An 8,987-nucleotide genomic window follows, 5' to 3' on the forward strand; every position below is an offset into this window, starting at 1 on the left:
TGCCACTACTCAGAGACAAGTTTCCAGAGGATGGGCAGCAGCTACTTCTCCGTATATACCACACTGTGATCGCTAACCCGTCCGCCAAGCATAGTCATTATCGTATATCCTCCATAAATACCTTTGGGTTAGACCCTATGTTTTGCAGTGGTCGTCTTTGAGTTGAAACCAGTACGACAATGTCGAATACGAATATTGAAAACGCTTTTTATTGTTATACGCTATCTTTTATTTCCAAAACAATTGTTTTGGGATTAGGTGTGCCATATGTTAATTGATTTTAAATCTTTTAACACCTTTAACTAATCATCCAGCATAAATTAAGTTTGTGCACTTTGTTATAAGTCTATATTTTTTTACTACATTAGAGACAATTTATTCGTTTTTGACATGAACAATTATCGGCTAATATTATTTCACAAATAATTAATGATATTAACAATTATTTTTTATTTCAGTTTTATATGAGGTAATGTTTTCTATGTTGATATTAATCTAATATATAAAATTCTCGTGTCACGGTGTTCGAACTTGAACTCCTCTGAAACGGCTTGACTGATTTTTACCAAATTTAATATGCGTATTCAGTAGGTCTGAGAATCGGCTACTATCTATTTTCTATACCCCTAAGTGATAAAGGTTGTTCACACTTAAAAAAAAATTTTTATTTTTTTAACGAAATTTTTTGTTTTTATTTTTTTATGATACAGCATACAAGAATACGTACAACCATTAATTTTCACCCCTCTACGATCAACCCTTATTTTTTATTTGTGAGGGGGGGGAGTGAGATCGAGGGTAATAAAATAGAATAAATACCTTGGTCATACGCATAACAATATTAATAAATTTATGAAAAATACCTTAAGTGATTATTCTTTATCTTTTTGTTCTTCATTTCAACCACTAAACGATATTGTTAGGTATAGGCTTCTCACATAGATCGTTACTCACTATGACCGGTGTTGCACTGCCCGAATTCAGCGACTTACCGTACCTCTTAAATACGTCATCAGTCCAGCTAGTGGGAGACCTCTCCACTCGAAGACCTTACAGTCCTAATGGCCATTGGTTGCACTAGCGATGTCCCCACTCACTGCCACTTCAGATGAGCAAGTCTTTGACCTTCGTCGGTGACTTCCTCATTTCTGGACCTCTCTATTTTTATTTCTTAAAAAAGGTATAATATCTTTACATGTACTCATCTTTAATTATAACAACACAACACTAATATTTACCACGTTTTATTTAATTACGTTTATGTACTTTAGAATAACATATAATAAAATTAAAATTCTCAGGGTGAGTGTAAATATCTCACTATATAAGATTTTTGAGCTCAACTTTTTATTGCACATTTTATTGGCCATCTAGTGATGTGATATGAGTAACTTAAATAAGTAAAAAATTTATAGATAAAAAGTTACTCACATGTTCATGTTAGAAATGTTATTCCCCGAATAATACACTGATAAATACAAAATGCACATGAATATACAATTTCCTTGTTATGCATTCCGTCGAATACATCGAGGCGAAAGTAAATTTCAGCTTTTTAAATTTCAAATAACAAGTGTAAGCTTCGGACATTTCAAGATTCCGAGATAATCCTTCGCCGACAGAATAAGCTGCTGAAAGCTTTTGTTCTGTCTTATTGCTTTGCTATAGGATTATATATCGATTGCCTTTGAGACGTTCCCTTGCGGAAAACGCTCTTTGAACGCGGCAATACTTTTTATTTTTTTAACTGTTTCCACACTGCTGTCCAGATGATATTTATATTTTTCGCGGGTACTAATGGGCAACGGCACTTAGTCTAAGTCTCTTTTATACAGGATGATCATAAATAGATGTAAAAGGTTTAAAGATTTAGAATGAATATCGCGTTTATCAGCAAAAGCACTACGAAGCTTTTACACATATTTCTAATCACCCTGTAAAAAGTGATCACTTTGATATGTTCCATAAAATTAATTTTCTTCTGGAATGTGATAGAACAACCACTTCTACCAGTAACAGATAGTATTTTCAATACGATTTTTCTTACTATATCATACTTAGGTTAGGTTAGGTTAGGTTAGGTTAGTTAGTTATTTATTATTTCTGAAAACCTGGATTTTTTAATAGAGTATTCTATACATTAATGGTAAACAAGTGAGCGATACATTCATCACTTTAAAGCTATCACAGCTGTTTTCAATCACCCTATAGATAGCAAAGCTCGGGGATTACCCCTGGAGCCTCAGCTAGGGGTGTTACATTTATATATTTGTAGCAAAATAGTCACAGTTGTCAAAATGCTTTCGCTTATCTGTCAATCCATCGGTCTACGCATGCGCAAAAACTAAGGACGCGCGGCGTATGATTTGTAGGCGGTTGTCAAAACCGCGTCTCACGCCGAAAAATATTATGAAATATAATAATGGCGAACGGCGTCAAGTGACATATGTGTTTCTGTTTGTGAATTTGTATTAAATCTTTAGTGCTTCTTATATTAATTTTAAATCAATGTTTAATATTTACAAATGAGCGGTGAAAGTTTTATGTGAAAATTATTTCATTCGCATGACAAATAATTTATTACGGCGTTGGTGTATCTGAAGTTGTGGGCGGATTACTTTTAAAATAAACTTTGTCTATCTTTCATACAAGCGTTTTAATTTTTATGCTTCAGCTCGTTAGGCGATGTTTCTAACATTGCCTACCTAACCTGTTAAACTTCACCACATATTTATTGATTCACAAGGCATATCAACGACATGTATTTTTTTAAAACCGATGAGCCAGCGTGAATTATATCTAAGTCCACAGTTATATACCAAGTTGTATAGATAAACATGAATCTTGTAAATTGGATGTTTCACCCCGAGATGGTCGTGTACCTTGGCTTTTTATTTATTTTATTATGCTTTATTCATTTACACTTATTTTACATCATAGATAATAAATAAAATAAAAAAGAAACAATTTATATAGAGATACGAGAGGCGGTCTTATCGCACGAGGCGATCTCTACCAGATAACTTTTGGATGGAGATAAGATACATGAAGCAGAGGGTAGTTTAGGGTGTACATACAAATACATGCATTACTATATACACATTCATATATACATACATACTTATGTATAGATATATGCACATGTACAAGAAAAGTATATAGTTATAATGTTTAATGCTATTGTTAAATCAGAGAATATCAAACTGAATGTGTTCCATCTCAACATGATTCGTTTACAAAAATTTTTTAGGAAAACAATATCTATCAATAGATATCTCTTGGATCACTTCGGCGGATGGCCAATGGCGTAACTTGATTCAAGAGCTCCTCAAAGGGGTCCTCTAACATGACTTGCGCTGAAGATCCTCTTTTACTTCTTTTCAATCTAAAAACGCCTACTGCTGAGCATTGGTCTCCCTTCGATTACCTCGATCCTCGGTCTTACGCTGCCCGCATTCAAAGACTTTCGCAATATTAACTATAATATCAGTCCGTCTAGTCGAGGGCTTACCTACGCTTCGTCTACCAGCTTGTGGTTGCAACTCAATAAACTTTATTCCTCTATGGCCATCGGTTGCACCAACCCCGCCCATGCCACTTCGAACAAGCAATTCTTCGAGCTACGTCGGTGATTCTGGTTCTTTTGTGGATCTCCTCATTTATGATCGAAGTTGCATCGAAACTCTTATCATTGCTTTCAATATGGGTTAAGCATTTAATTTTAAGGATGTTTCAGGACCACGCCCCAATTTTGTCGGTAGCTACCACCTGGCTATCATTACTACCATTTCAGATAGTATTGGTACTGAGAGAAGAATAGACGTAAGAAATTCCAACAACCCTTTTATCTAGTATTATAAATGTTGGCGACCCCTGTCGGTTAAAAGCCGACCTATCCTCTTTTGCCAATCATTGCGCGGTGACTCAAAAACGTGTCTCGGTATCAGAGAGATTACAAAAATCATCTGGAAGAATTGTTTTGCAATGTTTCAGGTTTTTTTTTTTTCGTACCCCCTGTCTTGTGTGGGACAGGGACTATTTTACATTATTTGATTTTTCACGAACATTTTTATTTTCTCTCTCTTTCATGCATCATATATGATCTTTCGTTCGTATCATTCTACCACAATTCTTCTGTCTTTCCCTTTCGCTCTGTAACGCCTTTAATTAATCCCTCATTACTTACTTACTTACTCCACTGGCTCAGTGACCCAAAGTGGGTCTTGGCCTCCGAAACGAGAGACTTCCACTTTCCTCTATCTTGCGCCTACGTTTGCCATTGGTTGACATTCAATTCGCGCAAGTCTGCCTCAACGCGATCGATCCAGCGATACCTGGGTCTACCCACTGGTCTTCGACTCCTCGGTTTTTCCAAGTACGCTACCTTCTCGCCCCATTCGCTCCAAGTGACCAAACCAGCGGATTCGTTGAGCTTTATATTCGCCAATGATATTTGGCTGTGCTACTTCATCCCTCATTATTCTTTTACATTTTCTCTTATTTAATATTTTTATTTTATTTCTTTATAAGATTAATACATTATCACATTATTTTTATTGATATTTGAACTTATTAAATAGTAAGAAATTAAAGCAGAAGAAACTAGTGAAAAAGAGAAACAGGATTTGAAGCCGCGTAGAGGAAGTTGAAGCGATTGGCATCCACCAAACAAACTATACCAATACCATCTACTGTACTAATATTGAGTCTATCAAATACAAACGAAGTTATATCACAAAATTAAAAGATAGCGGCAGATATCACGAATGTAAAACCAACGGAGTCCGTACAAATTGATTAAAATCCTTAAGATGTTATCACTTCGAGGTTCAGATTGGTTTAATCAGGTTGAATTTCATTTGGTTCATTAACTTGCGGTTAGTTAGTGGGTATCTTTGAATTAAAATGTTTAAATCAAATTTTAAAGGAGATTTTAGACAAATAGAATTTCTTATCTCTATGCTATCGCTTCCAACCAGTACTAATGGAAATCTAGGGGCGAGTCTATAATCAGCAGTGAAAGTCATTCGACTGAAATCATGATGAAGGTGATGATGATACAAAATCTTACTTTTACTTATCGGTTCCTTTTTAAACTTATATGACATTAACGAGGTGTATAATACACTTTTTAAATGCGGAAGGGTTTTTAAACAAAAATTTCTGTTTTATAAGCACATTGATTGCACATTCCATTTCGAACGTACTCTTTTAAAAATGTACACTTCCTTAGATGACATTTTTAGTATGATGCTTGTGGGTAACGGGTATTTATATATGTTAGTATTTTCTTGGTTGAAATATTGAAATCAAACGAACTTGAAAAATGCTAGTTCGTATATTGTATTTTTCACACAAAAAAATGTAAGAGATATAATTAATATGACAAAAGTGAAAAGTGTTACTACTTAAGATAAGGACCAATATATAGCTACTTCCGCCATGCAGCAGTAGTCGTGCAATAAAGTGCACCGCCCGCCAGCCCGTTGATAAATGCGCATGCGGCATACAATGCGAATTACACAACTACCACCGTTAATTCACTGAACACGTGTTTCACCCCTCCACGGGGAATCCTCAGGAGTAATGTTACACCGATTAGTGCCAAACACAGAGTGAGCTCAGTCCGTAAAATTTAAAAGTCATGTTAATGCAAAATGAGGTAGTTTTGAGAACTTTCATTTTAATTCACATTTTAACTGAATCAGAACTCAGAAAAGATCGTGGAAAAGGAGATCAAAGCTCGTGCGCAAAGCTGCGCGTGGAAGACCACACTGAGGAGCAGGTTATCAAGTTTTAGCTAACCTTGACAAAATAATAATCATCAAAGTTGTGAACTATGCATGTAAAATGGACGATTGTACAGAAAGACGAACTAAAACTAGAAATATTTAAGAGGAAAATCTTGAAAATAATTTTCGATCTAGCACGAGTTGTCTTTTTTTGAAGGGAGTCTCGTTGGTGTTGATGGTCTCTCTCGTCGGTGTTAAAGAAAGTGACAGTTATAAAGCTGGGCATTTTCGACCTGGAGGATTGAGTCCAAATGGCAGGTTGGACCTGGTGTCGTGTGTGTGAGAGCTTCACGGGAAGGTCCCTTCAATGGCCCTGATAAGGTGCTCGGCGAGCATAAAGAGTTTCACGCCTATTTAGCAGCACGGAATTTATGATCAAGATAAGAATATCGCGGGTGTCGACTCGCAAAGTTAGTGGACCCCGCAAGGGAATGCGTCTGGTTTGTTTTCGGCTGAAGTCGCAGCAGATCTGGACTGCACAGAGGGCGCTGCCACAGGTTTTGTTGTGGCCTCTTTATCTTAGAAGAACAGTGGCTTGTTCCTCGCAGAGGTCGGAGGGGGCGGGGGAGGCAACACTGGATCTATTGCTGCAACGAATATTACCCCGACGAAAACCCAGGAGGCTTGGATGTATAGAGATAGAATTCAGGAGTATCGGCAAAGGATAGAGCGAGATGGAAGAGGATCGTAAAGAAGGCTCCGCCTCAAAATGGGTTGTAGTACCACAGAAAGAAGAAGATGATATAATAAAATTGTACAAAATAATTTATAATATAAATCTAATATATAAAATTCTCGTGTCACGGTGTTCGAACTTGAACTCCTCTGAAACGGCTTGACCGATTTTAACCAAATTTTATATGCGTATTCAGTTGGTCTGAGAATCGGCTACTATCTATTTTTCATACCCCTGAATGATAAGGGTTGGGCACCCTTAAAATTTTTTTTTTATTTTTTTGACGAAATTTTTTGTTTTTATTTTTTTATGATACGACATACAAAAATACATACAACCCTAAATTTTCACTTCTCTACGATCAACCCTTATTTTTAATTGTAAATTAAAAACATTATTTTTTGCAAAACAACGTTTGTGGGTTCAGCTAGTAACTATACGATATACTCGTATACAATAACAATTTTATATTAATTGTGTTTTGCTTACATTCATTTTTGAAAATTTTCAATGTAGCTTAAAGCGTTTTACGCTTTCCTATTTCCCTTGGATACTCGATAATACGTGTCTACTTTGGAGTTGGCTCAGTAGATCGTTAGCAGAAGAGACGTTTTAAAAGAACGCTGACTTGGGCGGTCACGAATAGAAGTTGTGGCCATGAAATAGGCGAGAGGATATTTTATTCTATATTTTTGTTTTCGTTCATTTTTTTTCCTTTTATTAAACTCCAAACCACAGTAATGTTATAAGCCGCTTGATAACTAATATTGTTAAAATAATAAACATTTAGACGATATGTAAACGTTTATATTTCCATGTAATGTAACTACCGCTTTTATTGGAATAAATGCAAGCTGACAGAAGAATTTTTCCGATAATAAACAATAATATTGCAATACCACAGTCTATAACGTATTTGTAAAATATTAAATATAAATATTGAACTTAAGAACTATGAACAAAAAGGCTTAAGCAATGTTTCACCAAACAATTTTCATTATTAAGATCTTCTCACAGATCCTACTTTGATTACTCACCTCCTGTCTTACGTGTTCTTTTTTGAATTCCGTAATTCTGTTTTTTCTTTAACGACCAAGTCAAAAAAGTTTACTGCTTGATCGACAACAGTGATCACCTTCTGGTGAAAGTTTACTTTCCACATTCGCTACATTGAAAAAAAAATTACGTTTTATTGTAAAATTACCCATATTTCGTGGCCCCAAATACAAGTTGTTCCGTTAAAAAGGCTGTTGATAATACAAAGGTATTATGTACAATGGAATTTTACACAGTTAAGTACTTTGCAAATGTCCTGCGTTGTAATTACCCGTCTTTTATCAACTTCCCTTTTGTTAAAAATTGGACAGATTACCAAATGGCCATAAGTTTGATTTGCAAAATTATATCATATACAGGGTGGTAAGTTACAAATGTAAAAGATTTAAAGAAACGAATACATATACTCTTTTTTGTCAATTAAGTAAAAGTAAGCGTTTTCAAATTAGGATAGGTACGTATTAAATTTAATTATTGCTTGCTATCTGTTCCTGTAGATATTTTACTGTTAGAAACTATTGGCCAGTCGCATTCGAGTATGTTAAAAAATCTGAATGATTTATTCATGATGATGGGAAACAGGTGTAAAATTTTCAAAGCTCTTTCCTGATAAATAAACTATACAGGATGATTAATAACAAGTGTAAAAGTTTTAATAGAGTTCAATTTATAGCTTATTTGTCACTGAAAAAATCTAAATCTGTTACAAATATTTACAATCGTCCTGTATAAAGAGAACACACTGAAACATGTTATATTTTTTTCTATTTTCCTGCAAAAGGCTACTAGCTTCTGCCAGTAAACTGCGTAGAGATAGATAGAAAATAATATAATAAAGTTGTAATTCTTATTTTGAAAACGCGTTTTTGTTTTATAATATCACAACGGTATTTCTTATTTATGAAACTATTTACTTTTGGATAAGAAATACAATACATTGAAAGACAGCAAATGACATTTACATTCACACCTTTAAAGTTTTTACACCTGTTACCAACCACCTGAATATTTTACATAAAAAAGAAAGAATTATAAAATGATAACAAAGTATTTTGTAATTCATTTTAATAAAAATAATTTAATTAAAAAAGGACAAAAAAATATTCAGAAATTAAAAAAGACTGTTTCCGCCCGGGATCGAACCGGGGACCTTGTGCGTGTGAAGCACACGTGATAACCGCTACACTACGGAAACATATAGTATTTAAACCATATAGCAGCTTTGAGTAAATCAAAACGTATGTATTAATGGAAAAAAAACAAATGGCTGATGTGACCTTATGGTTCTAAAACTGTTCTACTAAACGCTAGATAAAAACCGCTACCAGTTATATATTTTTTGTGTCTCCCGTTTTTGCACGTCTTTCATTCCCCCTACCGTACTGCTGGGACAAGTATATATAATATTTTTTTCATTTATTTACAGTTTTTTCTCTTTCTTCCTTCACGGTATCTTTCATTCT

The 8,987-nt window shown here is 34.7% G+C and overlaps 1 non-coding gene across 1 annotated transcript; it reads right to left on the bottom strand.

Moving 5' to 3' along the window:
• Window positions 1–8,646: 8,646 nt before the first annotated feature.
• On the bottom strand, window positions 8,647–8,719 carry TRNAV-CAC (transfer RNA valine (anticodon CAC)). The gene has a single exon. It is a non-coding gene; the product is annotated as a tRNA-Val (tRNA).
• Between the last annotated feature and the right edge of the window lie 268 nt (window positions 8,720–8,987).

Source organism: Battus philenor, unplaced genomic scaffold (assembly GCF_028537555.1).
Source record: "Battus philenor isolate CCGP_79_NKW_IND1 unplaced genomic scaffold, ilBatPhil1.0.hap1 SCAF_22, whole genome shotgun sequence".
Lineage (NCBI taxonomy): Eukaryota > Metazoa > Arthropoda > Insecta > Lepidoptera > Papilionidae > Battus > Battus philenor.